The 10,417-nt window shown below is 48.4% G+C and overlaps 1 long non-coding RNA gene across 1 annotated transcript; it reads right to left on the bottom strand.

Annotated features, from left to right (window-relative positions):
• Positions 1-613: 613 nt before the first annotated feature.
• On the bottom strand, positions 614-8,539 carry LOC117018612 (uncharacterized). Its single transcript, XR_004422264.1, has 3 exons — positions 8,307-8,539; positions 1,163-1,319; positions 614-983 (listed from the first exon to the last, which is right to left on the bottom strand). It is a non-coding gene; the product is annotated as an uncharacterized LOC117018612 (long non-coding RNA).
• Positions 8,540-10,417: the final 1,878 nt, after the last annotated feature.

Below are 10,417 nucleotides of genomic sequence, written 5' to 3'. Positions count from 1 at the left end.
TTTAAAAAGTTAATTCTATGGGAAAAACTAACTCTCTGAACAAAGGGGAAAAAAAAAGTCTGTGAAGATAAAGTTTTCAGCCCAGGACACTTTTTCATTCAAAATGTATATTTCCTTTCGGAATGAGTGGTGAATAAAAACAAATTTGAGGAAATATGTGTTTTAGTTTCTGATTTGTGCTTATATTGTATTATCGAGTGACACAGAATGGTAGCTTTCACGGGGACAGTTTGCATTTTCTTGAGTAATTCTGTCATACTCAAGTATTTTTGCACAGATGTGCTGGAATGCTTTTCAGCACCTTCTTGTAGGATGTCCACCAGGCTGTGCTCAAACCTTTGCAATGGTTTTATACAGATGGGGGTGTGCTTCTAAATGCAACAGCTTACGTGTCAATAAACCACACGGTTGCACTGTAGGTTTGCACGGGCATGCTGATATTTTGTATCTTCACGCTTACTCATGCTTACTCACGTTATTTGCAATGGTACCAATAGGACAAGTCAATCATATTCTTTCTGTGCAAAATGATTTTCTCTAGACCCTATTCCATCCCATCATCCCAAATAGGACCAGCCTGGTATGTCCACTTACCCATGGCAGATACCCGCTCCTATCTCACAGCTCTGGTGGCAGGGCCCTCTGGGAGATCCTCACTTCCACACGTGGAGCTCACACCTGGAATCTACAAGCATGTGCTTCATCCGTCCCCCGACACTAGCTCCTTTCACGTCAAAAAGCATGTAAGGAGCTCTAAGTGGAGTCACAGTTCTCTTTGCCCCAAATCAGACAATGCGACAAGTGCTTTATGCATCCATCAGATACAAATGGACGTCCACTGAGGCCCCTGTGTGTGGTGTCTTCTGGGCTACGTGAAAGCCAGTCAAAGGTCTTTTCTACCAATGTAATTTGGTATTTCTCAGATGGTGGGCTGAGATCATGTAAGCTTAAGTCTTTTCCTTCAGCTCCTCTTTGCATAGTTTCTGAAACAAAGCAATTGAGGAGAACTAAACAATGATATATGACGGTAAACTAGACACTGTTTGGTAATAATACCTGAGGAAGTATAAGTTTTAGAAAAACACGTATGCATAAATCTCTGTGTTTTAATTACAAACATTTTGAAACCACTATGATAGCTCTTAGAGCAGCACTTTCTCACCAGAAACCATTTCTGTTGTCACTAGTTGGGGTCCTGATTTTGGGCATGTCTTTCCTTGGGCTCCAAGCTTCCCTCTGCTAGGCTGACCATCTGTAGAGGTTATGCTTCTGAAAATGTTGGCTTCCGGGTCTTTCCAGAACTGCTCAAGAGCTGGAGTCTGCAAACACAAACATCTTCAGAGGTTAGGAAAACAGCAAGAAATGAATGAAAAAGGCTGATAAAATAGTAAGTGGCAGCAGTCTCAAAAACCTGGAAAATGCACCCGCGACAGATAAGTACTCAGATACACTTGTGCAGAGACGCGGCAGCTCAGGCCTGACAAACACACCAGCAGCCTGGACACTTCCGTGTGTGCACAGCCCTTTCCCAGTCTGTTCCCATAGTATGAAACTGCGGCTGTTGATTTTCCTTCTCTTCATCTGTCTCTAGTTATTTGCATTCGTCCACTGGAAGCTCCACACGCTGCAGAAAACGGGGAGAAGGGGCGTGTCCCCTTTCCACTCCAAGAAACAATGACCTCTTTGGCTGCAGTATATTTTGCACTTGAATCTTTGCCTTCATCTGTGTGGGGCGCAGGTTCTCTGTACACTTGTTTCCAGGGCTTTCTATTTACCTTCGAAGTTTGTTTACATGAATCTGTTTTACTGGGTGGCTCTCTGCCTCTACAGGTAATGACGTCAGGAGAGCTCCAACCCTCCTGAAGGTGAAGCATCCCGACCAGGTGAGCTGGACTCCTCGCACCCCTTGACACTGATTCCCACGGTCCGTCCTTGCATGGCCTCAAGCCTCAAGCACCTTCAGGCGGGTCCTCCACAGTAGTAAGAGGCCTCATGTAAGAACTACAACTTCTTTGTTAGGTAGGGCAAAGGTTTCCAGGTCTGGGCGTTTCTCAGTACATGCTGTTCTTGCTAAGTGCTGCAATGTAGCACAGTATTTTGCAGACGCAACTGCAACCAATGGAACCATAATGCAATGGGATAAGTGTAGCCAACTGCAAAGAAGAAATCAACATGTAATTAACCAAATAGTATATAAAAGCAACAGCTCAGCCTCCCTTCCAGGGGACAGAACTTTGGATATGAATCCCCTATCTCCTTTACTCATTGCAAGTAAATAAAATTACCTTGTTCTTGAACAGAACACCCCAAGTGGTGAACCCTTTGAGTTCGGCAACATCTTCAGTATGCTGTCTAGTCCAGTGTGGCTTTTTAGCTACTTTCCTTTATCTGTGTCCATGAAGTGGGCACGTGTGGGAAGCAGTAGCTTGCGAGAGAACGTGACTCCTCAGCCATGTGGTCACGTATCACTTGGGTCCAGGGTGTGTGGCCTGCAGATCATCTCCATAGGATCTATCGATCTGTCCTCATGACCTGCATTGACTCTGGACTCACTGTCGCCTACCTGTGGCCTCTGATGTATGGACGCCAATGATGCAGACGCTGTGTGCCAGTCAGAGCGCACGGCCTCTGGACTCTGTCTGAGAAGGACTATTTACACTGTGCTCGGGCCAACAGGATGAGATTGCCGCCTGCAAGAACGTGCCCCAGAGCCGGAGACCATTTTCTCTAAGGGCTTTTTCTTTTCTTCTTTACAAGCATTCTCCCTTTTCCACAGCGTCATGCCAAGAGGCACCAATGACCTTGCTTTTATATAAGTGCACTTTCTCTTTTTCATGCTGCTGCCATCCTCAGAGAAGGGAATTCTTTTATCAACTGTAAGTACTTTAAGTTTTCCTTGATGCGTGACTCGTGATGGCCGCTTTGAGCCAACTGATTTCACAACTTGGATTTGGGGCCTTTCGCTCCTTTTGTGTTTGTAACTTTTCTGCCCTTTACTTTATGGTTTTATTTGCCCTTCTGACCTGTTCTCTACTCAGGTAATTTCCCACTGCTTTACTTCTGACGACCCTCTGGGGAAGAAGGATGAAGTTTAGATGCCCAACTTCCTCCTTCTTCCTCTCAGTTGTGACGCCTGCTTTGCCTTCCTGGAGCGTCTCCTTTTGGCCCATCTGACCCTTCCTTACTGAATGATTTTCCTGGGTTTCCAGAAAGCCTCAGCCTCTGCTTTGAACTCTACCCAGGTTCCTCCAAGTTATTCCTGGAGCATCTCAGTAAATGAATACAGAGATCTGCTCTCTCTCCCATGTGGATTTTCTTCTGAGAAAATACATTTTGCTTAAAGGTGAAATGGTGAGTCCTGTTGTGTTCAACGCCCCAGCCATGTCTCCCCTATTTCAAGCGTTAGGAGCCGAACCTTCCTGATTCCTCTCAACCTCTTCTCTCTAATGGGGAGCTCAGCCTCCAGCTTCCGGGCTTGGTGAGGGGCATTTAAATTAAGTACCTTGTGGTGGAGAAATCAGGTGGCATGCAAGTCACCAAGTCATGTAAAACATAAGGCGATGCTACCTGATTAGATAGATAGATATTTTTTAAAGGAGAATAAAACTGTTCCTTCTGTTTCCTTGAGAAAGCATTGTGTAGAAATTTTTTTAAAGTTTTTTACAAAATGGAGGCAAAGCATCTTGAGTGTTTACTTACAGTTTTGGCTGTACTGAATCTGCCCTCGTAGGTGTCCAAGTCTTTTCTCTCTGTGCGACTGCTGTATGCAGCCATCAATTCTCCCAGAAACTACCTGACCTCACCTCTCACCTTTGACTAAAAATATAAAGAAATAGTTACTTAACTCTTTACATAGATTTTTCTTTGTTTTTCTAAGTAGTGTATTGACTCGCTTTTTACCTACAAGAAACCGAGAATCAGAAGGGGAGCAAAGTCCATTGTCTGCTTCTAGAAACCAAACTAATTAATTAGATGACACAGAGTTCTATGCATTAATCTAACCAAGTAAATGTACTGTGTCCACAATGGGTTTAGACATCTGCCCTCCACCAAGTTTATTTAAGGTTCTTTGGCAGGAACTGGTGCTGGAACAGGCAGCTTCTTGGATGCTTTCTACTTGCAACTTGACACCTAATGGTTTTCCTCTTGGCCGAGAAACTCCCTGAACAGAAGTGAGCAGAGGTCATGTGACTCGAGCCCTTCTGGCAGCTGGGACCTGCCCAAAGGAGGGGCAGGCAGGCAGTGAGGTGGAGACGGCTCTTGGCTGCTGCATTGAAGAGGCATCAAACAACAAAAACATCCTCTCTGAGGCGGACGAGGCTTTGTCCTTAAGAGCTCGGCGCTCCACTTGACCTCTGGGAGCTGGCTGAACACAGCTGCATGGTGCTGGGTGGGGTGGCTGCTTGCAAACGGCTTGCATCCTTTTGCTGTGAAGCAGAACGTGGGGCTAGGTCCCCAGAGCTGGAAGTTTGTGTTGTCCTGCCACCTCAGTCATACGATTTGCGGGAGGCTACTTAGCTGTTTTTAGCTTCAATGCTTTCACCTCTAAAATGGGGATAAATATTGAAAGGTGACCATTTACTCAAGGCCGTGACCCAAGCCAGTGCTGTGTTCAGCACTGCATGTTTTCTCACGTCTGCTGACATGGCAAAGCCACCAGGCAGTGGAGTTGGGTCAGGGCACTCTGTCTGGACTCCTGAGCCCCAGGTCACTCTCCTGTAACCTGGACATCCTGAGAGTTCCCACCTCCCAGGCTTGTCGTGACAGTTCCCGAGATCAAGTGCACAAACGTTTACAGGAGGAATTGACAGGTCCTAGGAGCTCAGCAGATGACAGTGATTATAAACGGCCCTCAAAAGGTAGCTATCGCCCCCACTCTAAAGATGCGGAGACTGGTGCCACCACAGTCACAAAGTAGTAGATCTGGGAGGCAAGCGCAGGTCCACTGGCTGTTAAAACTGAGCTCAAACCACCAGGCTAATAACATCCCTGTTGCCAGAACGCTGCATCGCCTTTGCTTCATCTCCCACCCGCCCTGCCTTCGGCGGGGCCCCGATCTCTGGGAATCATCCTGACAATCAGCCTCACTCATCTAGTTCCCAGGCCAATTCTGACTCGACGGAGGAAGTTCCAAACCAGACTCAGCCCCCGCAGCCCTGGAGTCTGGGCGTTGAGTCATTCTTCCTGTTACCGTGAATTCAGGACAAAGAGCCCCGGCAGTAACCAGAGTCCCGGCTTCTTCCCGGAGGAAACCCCCGCAGTGGAGGGGAAAGCCTCCTGAGGCTGCCCCCCTCGCCCCACTGGCCCCCGCAGTGGCCGTCTGCCTTCCCACTCTGCAGGCTGGGCTTGCATGACCGCAGCAATGACCGATACCACTTGGTACTATCCCCTCTCATCCCCATTAGAGCCCACGTGGTAACTACCAGTGTCTGCAATGAGGAGACACCCTTAGAGGGGTCCCAGCTCACACAACCACTGACATTTATAAGTAACGATCTTCTGCAGTTCTCATTCAGGCTACCTCCAAATCATCTAGGTCAAGGTTTCTCAGCCTCCGCACCATTCAGGTGGGAAGTGGAAAGGGAGGAGCGTGTGCCCTGCCTTTTAATGGCACCACTGTGTCCCCACCCTCATCCCATTGGCCAGAACGCAGCCATATGGCCCCTCCACGCTGCAAGGGAGGCTGCCATAGGTGGCCTTCATTTTGTGCCCATGTACATGTCAGGGATTGTGATGGTTAGTTTTATGTGTCAGCTTGACAGGCTAAGGGATGCCCCATAGCTGGTAAAACACTATTTCTAGGGTTGTCCGGGAGGGTGTTTCCAGGAGAGATCAGCATTTGATTCAGTAGACTCGGTGAAGAGCTCCACCAGCACCAGTTCGGGTGAACGTCATCCAGTCCATTGAGACCCAAATGAACAAAAGGTAAAGGAATGGCTCCTTCCCTCTCCTTGACGTGGAACGTCCATCTTTTCCTGCCCTCTGACGTCAGAACTCCTGGCTCTCCAGCTTGCACACTCAGATAGGAGACTTCTGGGGGTCCATAAACTCGTGAACCAGTTCCTGTAAGAAATATCTCTATCTATCTATCTATCTATCTATCTATCTATCATCTATCATCGTCTATCATCTATCTATCATCTATCCCATTGGTTCTGTTTCTCTGCAGAACCCTGACTAGGGCAGGAATTCTATGGCTATTCAAGAAGACAATAGAGGGGAGACACCCAGAAGTGTCGGCCCCAGAACGCCGCAGTGTCGTCAGGGCACCCAGGGCACCCGGGCACATGGGAAAGAGCTGTGGGAGCCCTCGGCAACAGGACCCACGTGTGCTTGGTGCAGGCTTCTTCTAAAGAAACGCTTGCACGCCAAATCTTGAAATGTTACCAGCTTGAAAACATACGTAAGCAACAGCACCAGTCACATCATGTTCCCACAGGAGCCCCGAGCTTCGTTGCAACTGGGAATTGCGGTTGACATTTGGGTCCATGCTGCTGAGGGACGTGCAAAGTGATCGCAGAAATACGCAATTTTGATTTTACCAGTAGCTGTGCTGCCAGCCATTTGATTTTCATGGATGCCATCTCTTCCAGCCTGGGGCTAAAAAAAGCCTCTCGTGTCCTGAAAGCCAAAGGAGCTGCTGACTGCACAGTTTGTGTCAGAGAGCCCTGGACTGGGAGTTGGGTGGGTCAGATACTGCTCTGACCAATCAGCTTTGACTGCACTAAACGAGGCCTCCTCACTTCTCCTACGTGCAAAACGAAGGAGAAGGACTTGACGACCTTTACATTCCATCGGAGCAATAGCAGTCCATACGTCTCAGTGTCCGTGGCCACATCTGAGTCAAGGTGAAGGGCTGGTGGGGGATTTGCCAGACTCCCTTTTCGTGGTCTGAATAATCCCGTGTGGCTTACACAGCAGCCACCGCCTGGCTGGCACTGCTGGGTCAGCTGAGGTCCAGGCATCACAGGCCCGCCCCGCCGCCTCCGACCAAGGTGGGTGGGTGCCGCCAGGGCCTGGCTCAGAAAGTCCGGGGCCTCTCGCGTCTGTGAGGACTGGTGTTCCCCCAATTTTCCCCCAAATTAAAAGAACCAACAAACTGTATTACAAAAACAAACAGAATTTGTTTTTTCTTTTAACGAATAAAAACGAATTTATGCTAAAGCTTTGTTGCCTTGAGTCACGCCAACCACACGATTCCTGCCAACACTTTTCTGTGTTAACATCTCAAGTTCGTCAAGCTTAGCCCTTGCTGGAAAAAGTATAGGGTTTGCAAGCCACTAATTGGCCTAAAATGCTCCTCCATTTTATATAAACACACAGCCTGCTATCAAAAATAGAGTTGCATTCATTAGCCTAAAAATCCAGCTTCCCTTGTGAAACCTTTTTTTTTTTTTTTTTTTTTGCCCTCAAGATTTAGGTCTGCCTCTCGAGTTAAAGGGAAACTTGTGTTTTAAATGTGTACTCTGTAATTTCACATAAAAAAGGACATGGCTTTGATTTCTATTTTTGCCTATTAACGTATTTTATAAGCAGGGAGGCAGAAAACTACAGTCTCTCCCTCGGCTCTTCAAGTGCTAATATTATTAGGAAAGTGAATCTGAAATGACGCAAAAACATGACAACAACGGCAACAACAGACGTCGGTGTGTCCTGTGCATTGTGTGCGGATCGGTGATTAAACTCTGTCCCCCTCAGCAAAAGCCTTTCCGACTCCCCGGGGTCAAGTGCACACAGCCCCCGACCAGCCCAAGCATGGACTCTTCCTCCTGCTTCCTGGAGGGCTAGCTGATGCCCTGTGTCTCCTCAGGAAGCCTCCTCTGTGCTCCACCCCTCAGGCTTCCTACAGCCTGGGGTGTGAGGTGTGGTCCTCTCTCCTTTGTCACCAAGGCCCGTCTCCCTGTGTTCTTGGTTCTGTGGCGTCACACCCATGCATGGCTTCATTAGCCTCCACTTCAAGTTTGTTTCTTCTCTTGACTTTTCTGAACTACAGACTTGTTTTCCCCCCACTCTAAAAACAATGCTCTATTTTGCCGTTCCCCCAACTCATCCCAACCTAGCTTCTCCTTGTCACCGCCAGGTTCTCAAACAGGAGTGTCCTTCAGCCGTTCACGTGTCCTTACTCCTTACTCACTGTTCCAGCCTTTGAAACCTAATGTCTATCCCCAGACCTGCTCTGAAAGTAGTCTGTCCTATTTAGTGATAACATCTGGACTTTTAAATTGAGTGATTCCCTTGGTCCCATGCTTCCTTCTGTAGGAGATGACACTAGACACACTGGTCCCCCGTCCCGATTGGCCACTAACCTGGATAGAGACGTCAGGTGCTCCCTGTCCTTGACCTGGCATTGAGCCTGGAACCTGGAAGAAGGACACGGATTTCGCCAGGACGACAGGTCCTGCTGGCCTGTTCCTAACTGTAGGGCGATGACCCGAATTTTGACCATGTTCAACGATGAGGTGAATTCTTCCTTAGTCTCCTCTACAATGAAATGTCACTCTTAACGCGGCATATTTTAACAAACAAAAGTCCTTATTTTTAATGGAATGAAGTGTAACCCTATTTCCCTCTTTATGGATGGTGCTATTTGCATCTTATTTACATGCACAGCCTCTAAACCACAATGTCGGGTACCGACCACTCCTCGGAGGGAACGATCTCACATTGGCAGTTCCCGGCCGGGCACTGCCCTCTCGTCCTGGTGGACGGGACAGACATTCTCCCCAGGCCCCAGGGTCAAGGCTTTGAACTAGGCCTCTTTCTCGGTGCCCAGGATCGCCAGGACTGGTTGATCTCCTTTTGCAAAGACGTGGGAAGCTTTCCATTTTGGATGCCTGCTGCCACAGGCCTATGGAAGCGCTACTGCCTTTGGACTAGAGTATTTTAATACGACCTCACGGACTCCCGGACCGCAGTTGCTCTCACCTCTGGTTTGCCCAATACACTGCTGTCCAGGACCTTTTGTGTATCACATCTCTGAGCAGAATGGGATCTTGTTCTGGTTCTCCAATGGCTCACAAGGAACGGTCACTAAGGTCACTCTTCCTTGCTGACTGGAGACTCCCTGGCCCGCTCACTGCTGCCTGCCCACCTACCAGCTGCTTTCTGTGTTCCCGGAACTTACACATCTGCACAGACCCCAGCACAGCTTCCGGCAGAGCGTACGCTTCCTACAAATGTTAGCCACTTGCCTTAGCAGACAGTGACAAAGAAACACAACGATAACACAACTAAAACAAACAGGAAAATAAAAGCCACGTCCTCACGGTTAAAGATATTGTTCGTTTTCTGGGCCAATCAAGGTTTTTTTCTTTGACACGAAGACCCAACCTTCTCTGGATGGATATCAATCTGGTTTCTGATTTTAGGACCCTTGTGGTTACTGGCAGAAAATTGTCCTTTCAGTTTATTTCCTTTCTGTATGTAACCGCGTTACCTTCTTCCAGTAAATCTTTGACCGCCCGGCCAGTGGCTAATTCTCAGCACTGGAACGGCCTTTCCATTTCTGTGGTCTGGGTCTCTGCTTTGTACCTGGCACCCCTGACGCCCCTACAACCTGAACTTCACTTGAAATGGTTTGTTAGCTGTCCTGGCTTTCCCAGGAAGCGCAGATGCTCAGTTGAGTTAGAAACACAGGATGTGATGACACTGAATTTGCACACTGATAAGCAACCCCTCTCCTGGGGAGCGCAGTAGGTGTTCCTGTTTGTAATTTGGAGAAACACTCCGTGGTGGGAAGGACTTTTTCTGAGCTGGCACGGGGGTAAAAGTAGGGTGAATGTTAGGAAGGAAGGGACGTTTGAAGCATGATTAGAATTTTCTCAGGAAGAGAGGGAAGCATGTTCCAGACAGAGGGGCTGTAGGATGTCCCTACCGCTCTCGGCCTCCCTCTGGTCCCCTGCGCGATGCGCTGAGGCGCACACCAGTCCAGCTCAGATGGTCTGGGGACATTGTTGACCTCAGGACATGCATTGGACATACACTGGCAGCACGAAAGGAAGCAGCGTAACATCGCAAGCTCACCGCAAAGGGAGCCGCTTTTAGAAAAGTGTATAAGGGTTAAGGGCCCCTCCACCTTGCAGCCGCTGTGACAATTCCCTGCCAGGTCAGCGGCCCTCTAAGATCCCCCATCTTAGCATCCCTCATCCCACCGTCAACCGTGGCGCCTGTCTCCTGGAGAGGGCAGGAAGAACCTCCAGTCACCCTGGGCTCCTTCTGGTGGGGGAATTCATCTCGGGTCGGCACGGGAGACAGAAGGTCACAAAATCAAAGTAACTGTTGGTCTTTCCTGAGTTCGTGTTGTGAGTCTGTTAGCTGTTCTCTCTTTTGTGCCTTACCACACACTGCTGAATATACTGTGATGATCCTGTGTAGGGGAGAGGGCTTCAAATGAAGGGATATGCAAATACAAAGATAA

The sequence above is a fragment of the Rhinolophus ferrumequinum genome, chromosome 27 (assembly GCF_004115265.2).
Source record: "Rhinolophus ferrumequinum isolate MPI-CBG mRhiFer1 chromosome 27, mRhiFer1_v1.p, whole genome shotgun sequence".
Classification (NCBI taxonomy): Eukaryota; Metazoa; Chordata; class Mammalia; order Chiroptera; family Rhinolophidae; genus Rhinolophus; species Rhinolophus ferrumequinum.
This window is presented reverse-complemented; position numbering and strand designations above follow the sequence as displayed.